We start from the raw sequence: 16,860 nt of genomic DNA on the forward strand, positions 1-16,860 counted from the left end.
GTGGAGGTGCTTCGGGAGAGAAGCATCGATGACCAGCAGGTGAACACCTTGACCCCCGTCGGACCCACATGGATGACACCGTTCTGGGAATACCTCCAGAGAGGAGTGTTGCCGGATGACCATGACGAGGCCAGAAAAATACGTATAAAGGCGCCCTCATACGCAATGGTGAATGGGGAATTATACAAGAAGGGATTCACGTCTACATGGCTAAAATGTGTAGATCAAGTCAGGGAGAGAGATATTGCAGGAAGCACACTCAGGGCAGGTAGGCGCACACGAAGGGGTGAGGGCTCTGACAGGAAAGGTGCTACGAATGGGGGTATACTGGCCGACGATACATCAAGACATGGCAGAGGTAACCAAGAAATGTTGGGAGTGTCAGTCTTACGCCCCAGCCCAGGCGAAACCCCCGGCGCCAGCTAAGCAATATATCCAGCCCATGGCCTTTCTACCAGTGGGGCATAGACATAGTGGGTCCATTCCCAGAAGTACCAGGGAAGCTGAAGTATATGGTGGTAGCCGTGGATTACTTCACAAAGTGGATTGAAGCTGAGCCACTGGCATGCATATCTGGGAGGCACATGATAAAATTTGTGTCGAAAAACATCATGACAAGATTCGGAACACCTAAGGTTCTCATCAGCGACAATGGTTTGCAATTCGCTGAGAACCCATTCAGAGAATGGTGCACTGCCAAAGGGATAAGCCAACGCTTCACATCGGTGGCACACCCTCAAGCGAACGGTCAAACGGAGGTGTCCAACCGAACCATTGTCAATGAGATCAAAAAGAGGTTGGGCAAAGCAAAAGGGAATTGGGCAGAGGAGATACCAATGGTGCTATGGTCATACAGGACTACACCACGGAAAAGCACAAAGGAAACCCCTTTCAGCTTGACATACGGGACCGAAGCCATGCTCCCCATGGAAGTGGCAGTGAATATGCTAAGGGTGGCCAACCAAGATGAGGAAAGCAACACACAAGACTTAAGGATAAACTTAGATATCCTAGAGGAGAAACGTGAAGATTCGGAAGTACGCCAAGCTACGTATAAACATGCAACAGAAAGGTATTACAACCAAAGGGTAAAGGAGAAGGCCTTCAAAGTGGGCGAGTATGTCTTGAGGAAAAATGAGGCCAGTCGGGCACAACCCCAGGGAAAGCAGGGCCCAACGTAGGAAGGCCCATATAGGGTCACAGAAGCAAACAGGAACGGGGCATACGTGTTAGAGACGATGGAAGGAAGGCCCATTCCAAGAACATGGAATGCTAGGAACCTAAAGAGATATTTTTTCTAAGGAAGAGGAAAGATGTAACCCTAGTTGGTTGATGTTCCATTTAGTATGTTGCACCCTAGAGTACTTAGAGTACGTCTATCCATGCTAAGTGACATGAGAATTGATACTCAGTGTATTTCTATGATTAAAGGCATGAGTTTAGTACTCGACATATATAGAATTTCATGCACAAGTGACATGAGCTTAATACTTAGTGTATTTAAAAAACCCGCGGTTAAATAGTAATGCAATTGTTGATCTCTCATACTTAGTGTAATAATCTTCAGTGATTGAATGATGAGTGCTAAGTGCATTCAATGTGGACACTTAGTGTGTCAGTGGTAACAAAAACAAGGCAACATGTTTGGCATATCTTGAGCAACATACAATAAACGAATAAGCCAAGCACAAAACAAAAAAGTTGATAGTAGATAATGCTTAGTGCATGCCAAACATATATATATATATATATATATATATATATATATATATATATATATATATATATATATAAAACATTGTTCTTAGCAGTTCAACCATCGCAAAGCAAAACACATAGACTAAACAAAATGAAGAAATATCATGGCTCCGAATCATCACCAACAGCCTTATCACCAACCACAGCCCCGTCCACAACATCATCTTCACCCATTTTCCCAGCCAACCCACCAGAAACTTCCCTATCATCCACCACTTCATCAACATCATCACCTCTAACACCTGCTCGACCATCACCACTAGCACCACGATCTTTCCCATTACCTCCCACACCAGGGTCATTCACAAGCACCATCTCATGACCCGCAACATCATCAGGAGTACCCTCTGAACCAAAAGAACACAACTCTCGCAAACCATCAATACCCATCTCTCCCAGACCCAACAGACCTGCGTGATCCATGCTAGCGAAGGACAAGAGAGCATCACTTACGCTAACCACAGGCCCGACAGACAACGAACCAGCACCCGCCTCCCCACCTTCACCACCACTTGAAGTTTTCTGCACATATTCAACCCCAGCCATATATACAGCATGACGGATAAGACTGATAGCATTGGTAAAGTCAGGATGCTCTATTAGCTTATCAACGATACGCACAACACCGATTTGCAACAGCCAATCCAAGTCTCGACGAGCAGCGCACACATCTGCTTACAGCGACGACACAAGCTTGTCACGGTCAATGGCATCACGCTCGAGACTCTCAACCTGGATCATTAAAACTTCCTTCATTTGAGTTAGAGAATCAACCATGGCTTCCAACGCAGCCCTAGCCTCATCAAGAACGTTCTTCTCAGACACCAGCAACTCACACTTCTTTTCAGCTGAGCGCAGATCGTCGCCAAGCTCACCCAGGCGACGCTCCAGGTTTGCCACACGCGATCCACAGGTGGCATGAGCAGCCTCCATCTCGCCGAGGCTATGGATGCGCCGGGAACCTGCAACAAGATAGAACATCGCCTGCACAGCAACATAGGCCATGTTGTGAGCAAGGGCAGGGCTGCCCATCGCATCCATATCCCCCACTGCAGCTGGAGGGAAGGCATGGCGCGAGAACTCCAAGGCATTGGCACGAACAGAAAGACGAGAAGCGGTGTGAAGATCCCAAGACGGCACAAAAGCCGTCGACCTAGAAGCACCATCACCAGGGCCATCATCTTTGGAAACTGTAACTGGCCTGTGGAGACCAAGGCCTTTCGCGGGAGAAAGCTTGAAAGGGATAAACGGAACACTTGGAGAAGGGATTGAAGAAAAATCTGGAAAACCGGGCTGTTCAGTCGCCCCATTGACTCCCTCAGACTGTTGCATGTCATCATCGGGAATCACAACCACGCCAGCGGAAGTGGAGCTCACTGGCGTGGAACTCATCGAGCTCAACAGACGAAAAAAGTTGCGCCTAGTATGCATCCTCTTGGGGGCAGAGGGAGCACCAGTCACCGGCTCACCCATCGCCTGCATAGCTTTCCGTTTCGCCTGCATCCACCAAACGTCAGCGATGATACCCTCTTTGCTGTCCTCACTATCCTCCGGGGAAGGGGAAGGAACACCGCCCGTTGGCATAACAGAGGAAATTGGGCGGGCAAGCAACGGACCTCCCTCATACGCCAACGAGACCGCTGGAGGGACATGAGGAGTAGAAGTGTCGAGACGATCTGCCCGACGAGGAGGGGGAAGACGCTCGAACAGATCCACCTCACGAAACTCCAGTTTGCCTCGATAGCGTTTACGCAGCACCTCATCCATGGATAAGGAAGACTCAACACCTAAAGAAAAGTAGAATGGAATGTAAGTCACATGGAGGCGTTTAAGAGAAACGCCAATAAAGTAAAGTAAAGAGAGAAACAGGACGGATGCGAAACTCACCATTAATGACGGAATAGAACACCGCCATCTTGCCACGCCGCCTCCAGGAGGGGCTCATCCCTACCCCGGACAGAAGCGCTTCGGAGTAATCTTCAGCGGTTACCTGCACACTTTTCAGGTAATCGGAGACTTCTTGATTGTGAGGGAAGAGCTTAGGGACAGTATCGACGAAAGCATTGGCACGATAACGACCACTCCCAACCAGTTCTTGATTCACCCACAACCACTTGTCTTGCCAATTCTTGGGGGTGCGCCCATCAAGAACTAGGGCATGTCCTCCTCGCCGGGCCGAAAACGTACACTTATCTCCGGTAAGGCAGAACCGGAAGAAGAACTTGAAGACGAAGTAGTCGGGAACATACCCATTGGCTCTACAGATCATCTCGAAGGCAACCACTTTGTTGAAAGCATTAGGGGTCAACATTTGAAGACTACAGCCATCCTTCTGAAGAACCTCCTCTTGGAAATCTGTCAAAGGAAATCGTATGCCAGCATCTAGGGTTTTAAGGAAAACCCCGATTTTTCCAGGGGGAGAAGAGATGGAGGAGCCAGCAGAGGGAAATTCCAGACCTTCTAAAGGAGACAAGCCATAAGTGGCCTCCAACTGTTGATACTCGACGGCAAAAGGAACAATTCCGGGAAGATTAGCCATGAAAGGAGAGAAAAGACGAATACGCAGGGAAAAGAGGGAAGAAATGGCAAGAACCGTTCTTTGTAAATCCCTTTTGAAGGAAAAGGAAGAGGCGGGACATTCAAATGCCTGACACGCTGACGTAACCGTTAACAGTCAGGCGTGGTCACGTCGCCATAAAGAACGGAGTAATGACGGACACGCGTCAATCAGTTAAGTCCAGAACGCCGTAACTAGTGATGCAACGCTACGGCTACTGGACTGGGGGACTTGCTAGTGTGCCTAGGGCAACACAGCAGAACCGCGTCAAAGCCCTAGAGCCGGGCACACCAGCCAGGCTCAGCCCAGCAGGCTCAGCGCCCGCTGGTGCCCCCGGCAGCGGAACGGACAGGCGGAAGGCTCGCGCCTGCCAAGTAACGCTCCTCGCTCCAAGACAAAAGATACGGTCAGGAGACAAAGGGCAGGATCAGGGCATTACCGTCGGAGCCAATGAGAGCGCTCTAGTGGTTGAGGACGCACGACCTTCCAATCAGCGCCTCTGACCTTGTCTCCTCCAAAAGTGATCCTGTCTGGTACGGACTAGGCAGGAGCGCTAGGTATAAAAGTATGTATGCACAAGACCAGCGAGGTAAGCTCTCTAACCAATCCTGAGAGAACAGACACAAACCCTAAAGTCATCCTAACTTGACCGTCGGAGCGTTCTTCCGGGAACCCCTCCCGGGAAGCGGCTGACGGCCCTTGTTCTTTGTGATCTTGCAGTTATAACCAGGAAACCGAGGAGATCTCATACAAGAGTAAGAAGCAAGGTCTCATCTAGGGCAAGGTTCCATCACTCTGCATGCGAGGTTCAGTACCCTCGCCTCGAGTCGCCTGGCCTCTTAGCCCGACTCCATTATAGCGGCAAGCTCCGCATGCGAGGTTCAGTACCCTCGCCTCGAGCCGCTTGGCTTCTCAGCCTGGCTCCATTATAGCGGCAAGCTCTGCATGTGAGGTTCAGTACCCTCGCCTCGAGTCGCTCGGCTTCTCAACCCGGCTCCATTATAGCGGCAAGCTCCGCATGCGAGGTTCAGTACCCTCGCCTCGAGTAACTTGGCTTCTCAGCCCAGCTCCATTATAGCGGCAAGCTCCGCATGCGAGGTTCAGTACCCTCACCTCGAGTTGCTTGGCTTCTCAGCCTGACTCCATTATAGCGGTAAGCTCCACATGCGAGGTTCAGTGCCCTCGCCTCCAGTCGCTTGGCTTCTCTGCCCGACTCCACTATAGCGGCAAGCACCGCATGCGAGGTTCAGTACCCTTGCCTCGAGTCGCCTGGCTTCTCAGTCCGACTCCATTATAGCAACATGGCGACCATTCCACACGATGCTCTTCTGCATGACTTAACTACGATCGCTGGAAGCCAAGCCCAATCCATCCCGCACAATGCTCTCCCGCGTAACACCTCCATGATCATTGGCTGCTAAGCCCAAGCTATTCTCCTAAGTCGCACATCACAAGCTTCTCCCACACCATGCTCTTGGTGCTTCCTCTCTCACAGATGTCATGCTTCTCCTGCGCTCGGACGATCGATAAAGTGTTACCCACATTACAATCTGCTATAGTGAGGATACTCTCCAGCAAGAAGGTCATCCCGACAGTGACCCTACTACCTACGACCCTACGACACCTCTGTCTCCTAGCTCTCGGAAATAGTCCCGCTGTGTAACCTCATTTGTAGCCTCGTCGCATACCCCACAACATCTATGTTTCCTGGCTTTCGGAAATGGTCTCGCTGTGTAACCTTACCTGTAGCCTCGTCGCGTACCCCACAACACCTCTGTTTCCTGGCTCTCGGAAATGGTCTCGCTGTGTAACCCTACTTGTAGCCTCGTCGCGTAGCCCATGACATCTCTGTTCCTTGGCTCTTGGAAATGGTCTCGCTGTGTAACCCTACTTGTAGCCTCGTCGCGTAGCCCACGACATCTCTGTTTCCTAGCTCTCGGAAACGGTCTTGCTATGCAACCCTACCCTAAAGCCTCACCGCCTACCCCTCAACAATTCTATTGTTTGGCTATCGACAATAGTCTTACTACGTGACCCTCGCTAAGCAACCTAGTCGCCAAGCTCTCGGAATCTATTCCTTGCCTCCCCTAAGAAAGGGGGGGAATAGGGTTGGTACGCCGCAATGCAGACTATGTAGATGGTTATTGGTGATATCACATCTCACATGGCTACCACAACAATCACGTCGGATAATAGTCTCAGGGACTGAATGGAAAGCTTACGCTTCTTAGCTACCCCGGTCCGACATTCCACCGACATCAATGTCGTGTAACACTCTGTAGCAGCCTTGGTCCGCACGATCGCATAAACAGTTATGTTGCATCTCACCGATCGGCTCGCACTCCTCTCAATGAAGGAGTATCAAATCAAATCAAGCAGCGTTTGGCTCATCGCATAACCCCACGACTTTCATGGGCGAGGTTCGGTCATTTCTCTTTATAATTTAAATGCTTTGGTGTTTTAACTATTCCGATCTGATTGTCAGCAACTCAATCGCATCAGACTAGGGGGACTTGACAACGCACAGTTTATACGACTAAGTCCAGTCCGATGTCATTGGTCGCATACCAATAACACCAGACTGGGGGGACTTGATGAGATATGGTCCATTAGCATGGCCCAGACTGCTCTAGCGTGCCAGCCTAGCCTGGCGCGCTCCCGCCAGCCGTGCCTGGCGTTCTCCTGCCAACCTTGTCGGGGACTCCCTTGCCAGCCTCGCTGGGGACTCTCCTGTTGGCTTATATGACTAGTTCCAGTCCGATGTCATTGGCCGCGTACCAATAACACCAGACTGAGGGGACTTGATGAGGAATGGTCCACTAGCGTGGCCTAGACTGCTCTAGCGTGACAGCTTGGCCTGGCACGCTCCTGCCAGCCCTTGTTGTAGACTCCCTTGCCATCCCTTGATGGGGACTCCCTTGCCAGCCCTGCTGGGGACTCTCCTGCCGGCTCGGCCAGGCGCTCCCTCGCCTGGCACTCCCTTGTCATCCTCTCCTGGTGCGCGCCCGCCAGCCCTGCCTGGGGCGCGCCCGCTAGCCCCGCCCGGTGCCTCCGGGCGGCCTTGCCCAAATCCTTGCTAGTTGGGCCTGAATTGGGCTGGCCCAAGGCCTGACCTAATTGTCCCCTATATAATGAATAGTACCTCCTCCATGGCGGAGGACCCCTTTTCCCTGGACTCTCTCCCATGTGGTTCAGCCACCACTAGACTTCCCCATGGCTCAGCCGCCACTACACCCCGGCCGGGTGGCTCAGCTGCCACCTGCCGCCGTCAGCCACCAGCACCAAGATGGTTCTCTCCAGCTATGGAGGACCATCTCAGATCTTCTAGCGGATCTAACTTGACCGTCGGAGTCCGCTCCCGGGGCACAGTCCCTGGGACGGCTCTAACGCGTCTCCCTGATTGTGACTTGCAGATCTCCGTCGTAGCAGAAGACCAGAAGCGCCACCGGAGGTCCATGTTCCATCACCCCGCATGCCTGCCACTTACTCATACCAGCTTACACTATTGGCTGACAGAAACACTGCTGAATCCCAAGCAACTAAACAACCTCACATGCTCATCGATCTTCCAGAGAATTTTCTAATTCTCCCCTACTTATAGCACTGACTATCAACCACCGGTCGCCATCACCGACCTCTCTCAACAACCCTACACAACACAATCACTAGCACACAAACTGATTCCCACTAGCACTAGCAACCTTCACAAAATCACATATCAACACTGATCATCCCGAGCTCGAAAGAAACTCAATCTTCAGCTAACCATTCCTCAGACTGCAGATGCTACCCAGCATTCAGACCAAACGCCAGATTCCCACTAATAACCCTCATGAATGATAACCAACGAAATTCCTAATACTAAACCCATAACCACACCATAACCCTCAAGGAACAACAAATACCATACCGAAAACCACACAACGAGACTAGCAGATAAACAATACTCCACAATAATCACAAGATAACAACACATCAAGAAAGAAACATACCCGTAGCTGCATCCGACACTGCTTTGACCTCCTCCATTGTAAGCTAAAAAGCACGACCCTAAGCCCTTGGGGGCTCTGCTCCACCCTGACCTCCACCCGTGATCCTCAACGCGGCCGGTGCTGGAGCCTGCACCGGTCCTGCAGCAAGCTGTGGACAGTTGGCCCTCAAATGCCCAACCTGATGAAAATGATAACAAATCCTCAAATCCCGAACCGGGGCTGACTGCCGACAATCCCTCGCATAGTGCCCCTCCTTTCCGCACTTGCAGCATGCACCACCGAACCTACAAACTCCGGTGTGACCCTTCCCACACTTTCCACAAGTGTGGCTGCTTTGATCTCCTACCCTAGAATCAACGGTCTTGGACCGTTTCGGCGCCGGATGCGACTGCACCGGAGCCTGCCTCAGCTCACGCAACTACAACTCAATCTCCAACTCACGCCGCCTGGCGGCCTCCTGCAACTCCAACAAAGTCTTGCACCTCTGCGTAGACACAAACTGTCTGATATCTCTCTTGAGCATACTCAGATATCGGGACATCTGAGCCTGCTCCGAAGCGAACTCAGGGCAAAACATCGCCCTCTCAGTGAACATCCTGGTGATCTCCGTCACCGACTCCGAATCCTGCTTCAGCTCATGGAACTCCTGAGCCAATCTCTCCCTCTCAACCTGCGGAACATAACGAGTACTGAACATTTCTCTGAACTGATCCCATGAAACCGCAGCCCTTTGCGCATCCGAATATGACCCCGTGGTCAATCTCCACCAATCCTTCGCCCCGAGCCTCAACAGGTTCAGAGCACACCTCACCCTTTGATCAGCAGGGCATGAACACGTGAAGAAACACCCCTCCACGTCTGACATCCATCTCATAGCAACAATCGGGTCCTGAACTCCATCAAAGGTAGGAGGCTTCGTATTATCGAAGTCCCGATACTGAAAACCTCGACCCGCTCCTCCCCCTGGCGCAGCTACAGCCGCTGTAGCCGCGGCGGCAGCCGTCTCAGTGAGAGCCGCATAACGCTCATCAAAATACTCAATCATGGCGGTCTTGATCGACCCAAACAGTTCCGGCAGCTCGGCCCAGAACAACGCAGCAACCTCATCATGCAGGATCTCACAAATCCTAGCATCCAACTCGCCTGTGCTCATCTGACCCACAACCTCGGGCGGTACCGAACCACCCTGACCGCCCTCTTCGGCTCCTGATCCTGACCCGGATCCACTCCCAGCATGCCTCGTGACCACCATACTGAAAAACACCACAAAATCTCAGACACTTCCCACTATCCCGGGAACCAACTCTCAACCCAACCCTAGAGGTCATGGTTTCCCTGATATGCGTATGGGTCTTGTGCTTTCAGTAGTACGGGCCCATACTACCTTCCACACCTACCCATATTTCTATGAAGCACTACCACAACACCCTAGTGAAAAACATACATAACAAGCGCTCAATCCTCACTCCTAGAGGAACACCGGAAACCTCCCACAGAGGACCCTAGGCTAGCAGGCATCATTAGTCAGGCAACATTATCATGAAACCCTGAAGATCTCTAGCCTAATACTAGCATGTTGTTCTTCAAAGCTCAAAAACAACTATCATGTATGGTATTTTGGGGTTACTTACTGGCTCCGGCTGATCGTACCTCCGCGTCCTCCTTTTTCTCATTTTGAAAACCATTTTAAATTCTCTTTTAAAAACTCTCCCTGATTTGAGACTGGATTCACACGAATGTTCCTCTAATTCACTCAAACCAAGGCTCTGATACCAACTTGTAACGACCATAAAAATTCAACCAATTTTAACTTTTCAAAAACAACCCATTTTCTCAATGTATTTACAAAAAGGTTTTCAATATAATTATTATTAGAGTCTTCCCAGAATTACATCATAAAACGTAATCATGAGGAGCGGTACGATCACGCCTTTGCCTTGCCACGGTCTCCTGAAGAACCTGAAAAACATTAAACCACAACTGTAAGCCCGAAAACTTAGTGAGATACCCCCAAAATACCAACCACATATACCATACATGCATAACATGCCATATCATATCAGAACACAGAACAGTCATGCACTTCAGGTCTACTGTGTGACTGGTCCGTCGCACCGGCCAACAGTCCGTGTGGTCCACCCTCCGAGTCTAGCCATATACATCGAGTTTGTAGTGTGATTGGTCCGCCCGCACCGGGTCTACAGTATGACTGGTCTGCCCGCATCGGGCCTTTAGTCGGCCTGGTCCACTCTCCGAGCCTCGGCACGTCTGGTCCACCCTCTTGGGGCCTACAGCCTATCCGGACCGCTCGCTGGGCCTTCGGGACAACCAGTCTGTCCTGGGTATCTTGGCCTACAGCACAAAGCAGGACCCGCCTCAACCCAACTCCAGTCCAAACAACCATGTGCACATAAACATACAATCATATAACAAATCACAGTCAACAAGCCGATCTAGCAGATCACATAACATATCATCATCCTAACCAGGATACCAACCTAACCGGTCACTAGCATAGCATCATCCTACATAACAGGATACCGACCTTAACCAGGTCTCTAACATATACCATCCTAGCTACCAGGATGCAATCATATCAAAGCAATAACATAACAACAATACCCGGATCTCAATCCGATAAAGGGCCGACCTTGGTGCCTTAGACCCTGTTGATATAGTGAGGATAACTCACCTTGCCACTGCCGAAACTCTGAACTGAAGAAGTAGATTCTCAAATCACCGACTCACCGAAAATCCTGAACTAGCCAACATAGCACAAATAATCATTAGGCTAAGCACAATACCCTTCCAAGGGTAAATTGACCATTTTACCCTTAACTCAATCCGACCCAACACTCGGTAAGCTCTCAAGCCCACTAATGGCCCAAAGTCCAAAAGTCCGAAGCAAAGCCCACTATTGGCCCAATTTACTAAATTGGGCCCACCACACTAAATGGGCCTAGACCCATGGTCCATAACAACTAATGGGTCCACAATACTCCATCCATAATGTCCAGTCACGGCCCAAATCCAACAGCCCAATCCCTAAGGCCCAAAATGAAAAACCCAACAGAGGGAGTATGCTGGGCGTACCCTCCTTGGTACGCTGGGCGTACACACTGATTCACAACTGGGGATCGGGGCACTGAACCGCTACGCGGGGCGTACTCCTAAGTTACGTGGGGCGTAACTTCGCTTCTCATTAAGTCCTCATAACTTCTTAATGGCTTAAGCTCTTAAGCCCAAACTTCAGATCCTTAGACCAAATATGCCTAAGATTCATAAAGTCTTAAACTTTATCACTTGGGACGTCCATAAAGCTCTTAATCCAAGGTCTTAATCCATTAAGACCTACTTATCTCACACATGGAACAACCACAGCCCTTGGGACCTCATTTCTCTCACTCAAGACCTCTCCAAAGGTCTGAAAGGACAGATAATCTCGACCAACTCAAAACATGCATCAAGATGAGGACTTTTGGGACAAGAATGATGTCAAAACTTCACAACACTTAGATCTATGCAATATAAATGACAAGCAAGAAGCTTTACACCTCAGATAGGCTCCAAATGATGATATCTTTCCAGATCTATAAGCTCCAGCCACTCAACTCCTTCTTTGACAACTTCCTCTTTCTTCTTCTAGCCTCTCCTTTTCCAAAATAAGCTTTCCAAGGCCAAACACACCCAACAATGGAGGTGGAACGGCTATCAATGGTTTCTGAGGTTAAGAGAGAGCTTATGGAGGCTAGGGTATGAACCAACATGTTCCTTATATAGTGGCGGACCCTAATTTTAGGGTTTTAGAACTCTGAGAGTACGCTGGGCGTACCCCTAGTACGCTGGGCATACTCAACCTTGCACCCGCGTCCAATTACGCACTTACGCTGGGCGTAATCCCAGCTTACGCTGGGCGTAATCGGCGTGTCCCAAATTTTCATATTTGGCATTCTTTTCCCACTTTCCCATATAAGGACCAAAATACTCTTCCTCTTAAATCCCGGGGACTCTCAAATAAGTACTTTTAGGAACGGGGCGTTACAATTTTTAGCTGTGATATTGGCTGATGGAGGTGGATTTGGTGCCATGCCTCACAACTCATCTACATCTGATCTTCAATTGAGTTTTGCTCCTAAAAAAATCATCTACATCTGATCTCTTATCCTTGACTCTACTTAATAATAAACTCATCTACAACTGGCGCCTCCCCCATGATGGATCTATTAGACGGATTCAGTCCAAATCCTACTACACCACCACCTCCACCTCCACCTAGTAAGTATTATATATTTTTTTTCTATCCACTTTCAGGTAAATAAAAATGATGCTTAAAGAATAACAACACACTTAGGGAGCTGTTGGGAAAAATAAACTAAGTTTTGTGACTTGTTCTTGTTCTTTCTGTATATGGATAAGGTAGCTGAATAGGTAAATGATGTCTTCCTGGATAAACTGTCGTCTGTATACATAAGTTTTTCCTTTTTTTCTTTTCTAGACCAAATAAACCGTCTGAATTTGAATAATACTAAATTACCATTTTACCCTTATAATATTTAATGTGCCTTTTGCCCTGTTTTGTCGATATTTAGGTAGTTTTGTTTGAGGGTTGAATGCTTGGGTCCCTTTTAAATACCAATCAAGAATAATCATAAATTTGGTAATTATTAATTTTTTTGTTATCTTGTTGGCCGATTAATAATATTATTTGTTGCAGAAAAAGGTTTTAATTGCAATAAAAAATGTTGGGATTTTTACATCGGGTGACTTTTACATCCTTGTTTGATATGTATATGTGCTTGTGTGTAGGTTGGTGTCAAAAAGCTTGCAGATGTTCACTTTTCCCTCATTTGACCACTCACATTTGGCACAAGTATTTGCAAATAACATTACTTGTTTGATTCTTCTATTAATTATATTAGCATATTAATTTTTTGACTTTTATTTGATCAGGTCACAAGAATTATCGGAGCAAAGGTTCATTAGTCTTAAAGAATTATGAAAGGCAAGATATAACTCGACTTAGTTGGAATTTGATATTTATCATCTTAGTTTATATCTTTTTAGTTTGTATAGCATTTCCTTGTAGAAGGTATCCCTTGATACGCAATGTAGTATAAGGTTATATAGTTAGGGAAAACCTTTTAATAACAATGTACAATTAGATTACCTTAATATCAATGTATTAAAAAAAATTTGGCTTGATGTTATTGGATGAAATTGATTGTTTAGGTATATATTTGTTTACATATTTTTGTATTATGCGTAAATGAGTATCTTAAAGACGCAACGTAAATGGTTACTGAAGTTTATGACACGTAAATGTGTGTCATATTAATTTATGACAAGGGCTTCCTTGATACGCATTGCGTGTCATAAACACGCACATTGTAAGGTGACGACATGCAAATGCGTGTCGTCTTCCTTTATGACAAGGCCTTCCTTGATACGCATTGCGTGTCATAACTGTGCGTCGTAAATGCGCGTCGTCTATAGACGACGCGCAAAAGCGTGTCGTGTCTCTTTATGACAGGGCCTTCCTTGGCGCGCATTTGCGCGTCGTCTGAGCGTTTTACGACGCGCAATGAACGTCGTAAAAGGCTGCTTTTATAGTAGTGACAAGGACTTGGAGGAGATAGAAAAGCTACTGGAAGGAGCCGACTCGAAAAACACAGTGGAAATGGTGAAATGCGATCCGACTCGCCGAGTCACTTTCCTAGACTCGACGAGTCCAATCGGAATTACCAAAAACTTGGACAACTTAGATCTGCTTGTTGCTAGTTCTCTGCATGTGCTGGGCATGGATGTTTTTCCTCATTCGTTAGAAGAACAAACAGCAGAAGGAGAAATGGATACTGAAGTTCAACACGTTCATATAGCATGTCTTGATGCAATTTCGCTTGAAGATGAGGTAAGCACAGAAAAAGAGGAGAAGGCAATGGATAGGAGAGTTGATGTTGATCAACCTTTCATTACCAAACCTAGAGCACGAACTTTCACAAAATATGAAGTAATTAAGTTTGGGGAAAAGGAGGTGCAAGAGAAGGTAAAAAAGAATGGGGTGAAGAAGAAAAAGAGGAGAAGGGAATTTCAAGCAGCTGAGGATGATACTATAAGAAAGAAGAAAGAAGACTTAAAACGGACTTACAAAAAGAAGATTCACGCTTACAAGACAAAGTACAAACCACAAAAGATTAGGCGTGTGTTCCCGATGCTGGAAGATGACGAGACGTAGATGGGAAGGAGTCCAGCTAACGAATCCTTAAAAAGAAGCGTTTGGCGGGAGGCAACCCGTTATTTAGAGTTTGATTTCATTTATCTTTTTAGTTTAATTTGATTTTCGTTTTTAGGATTTTAATCTTCCAAATTGTCACACCCCCGAACCAGACGGCGGAAACGTCCGAGGGCTGTTGTGACTCAATTGAATACCATCACAGTGAATATACATGAAACATAACATCATTCATCACCATGCATTGAAATAGTACAACCGGTAGTGTTTACATTTAGTACATTGTTTCATAACATTACATTCCCCAAAAAGTAGATTGTTCGATACTAGTTAAACAAATAACAAGACATCACTGAGTACATTTTTCCCTTCGATTTACCTGTTACCTGAGAATACAAGTATTTTGAAAAACTTCAACATATGAAATGTTGGTGAGTTCATAAGTAATGTTTGAAACATAATGTTTTGTATTGTTTTGAAAACCACCAGAAAATCCGATATTTTCTGAAAAGAGTATCGTGTAAAAAGTGTGAAGATCCTTAAGTATGCTTGTTTGTTTCTATAATTGTAAAAAAAATTGTTAGATTTGTTATGCATCTTGTAGGTGTATGAATTGAAAACCCTAGGAAAACCCGATGTTTTCCTAATATTTTGAATTATGCGTTTTGTATTTTATTATACCGTTGTGACGTGTGTATTCGATAATTCCAGGTGACATTGGATTAATTATGGATTGTGAATTGTTATAAACACGCATTAATGAAAATGACTAGTTTACAACTATACAAACGATCCTTTAGGCGTCGTCCGTACTATTCACTTAATCCAACCATCCTGATTTCCCATAGCCCCACAACCGAGGAGAAAAGAGGGTGCAAAGCCCCCGTTATTTCCATAAGTCGTTCAAGGCTATCGTGATTGCGAAAGGCCCTTGGCCCGACTCACATTGGTGAATTCTCGACTTTTTTAGTAGTACCAAAGGACCCTTGGGGCCCAACAGCACAAGAGCCAGCGAAAGTCCTTTTACATGGAATTAGGTCATATAAGACCCAACAACATGTAAGCGAGTTTCCTTCGGGCCTAAAGATCATGTCATTGGGCTAGCTAGGCCCAACAAGCATGATTTGAAACTTTCGGGCCCAAAGATGGTGTATCGACGTCTGGTGAATTCCCGCGTGTGTATTGACTTCCCGTAATTTCAGCGTGTGTATTGTAGTATCGTCGTGTATAGATTTTTGATTCATTATTGATTCGAGACCGAATCAATTCGTTTGGTAACGATTTTTGGTGTTGAAGGTGTATTATGTTTCGTCGGTAGTCGTGGTACTAGTATTTCATCATAACGGATTTGTTGTTTAAAACATTAGGATTTTACTTTCTGCAGCCCCTTTCTTTTGGATAAATTTACACTTTTGACCCTTTGTATAAAAGAATTTCCATTTTAGTCCTTAAACCATTTTTCTTGACACTTTAGTATCAAAACTTGTTGAAAAGGTATTTTTTCAGCTCAAATTTATTTGAAAAACAGTTTTAGTCCCTCAGAATGAAGTTTTCTCGGCTGAAACCTCTATTTTCGCATTTTTTACACTTTTGGCCCAAAATAGAAATTTTTTGCATCTTTGGTCCCTTTTAAATATGAAAAGTATTTTTAACCCCTAAAATGGACTTGGAGCACTAGTAGTCCTCTGTTTTACAGAAAAGTACAATTTTAGCCCCTCTAATTTGAAAATCTCGCAATTTGGGCTTTATTGGGCCAAAAAGTTCATTTTTGGCCCATTATGCTTAAAAATTCACATTTTAATCCTTCAAAAGAGTAAATTTCCAGAAAATACATTCTTGAAACTGTTTTGACTCATCTCATCCCTCAGAATTTGTATTTTGACATTTTGGGCCCTTTAGTTTCATATTTTTAGGATTTTGAGTCCAAAAATGGGTTTTAAGCCCAAAGATGTTCATATTAACCAACTTGGTTATTTTTCTAGAAATGATTTGTGTGAAATAACATAATTTATACTTATTTCATACAACTTAATGTAGATCTCGGTTTTAAGGTCTTTCTGACTAGATCTAACACCACAATCACATGAGAACATAAATACAAGCATAGAAATCACACAAAGCATACATATACTCATAGATCTACACATTTGCTTGTATTCCCCCCCCCCCCCAACAAAACTTATAAAAACCGAAAAATAGGGGGTATGAAGCTCACCTTTGCTTGTTGTTTTCGGTTTAGAAGGAAGAAATGAAGAAAACTTGATCCTAGCAAGCCTCCTTGGAAGATCTCGAACTTAAGGCATTTTCTAGGAGTATGATCACCA

Source organism: Lactuca serriola, chromosome 4 (genome assembly GCF_051521515.1).
Source record: "Lactuca serriola cultivar US96UC23 chromosome 4, Lser_US96UC23_V15, whole genome shotgun sequence".
NCBI lineage: Eukaryota > Viridiplantae > Streptophyta > Magnoliopsida > Asterales > Asteraceae > Lactuca > Lactuca serriola.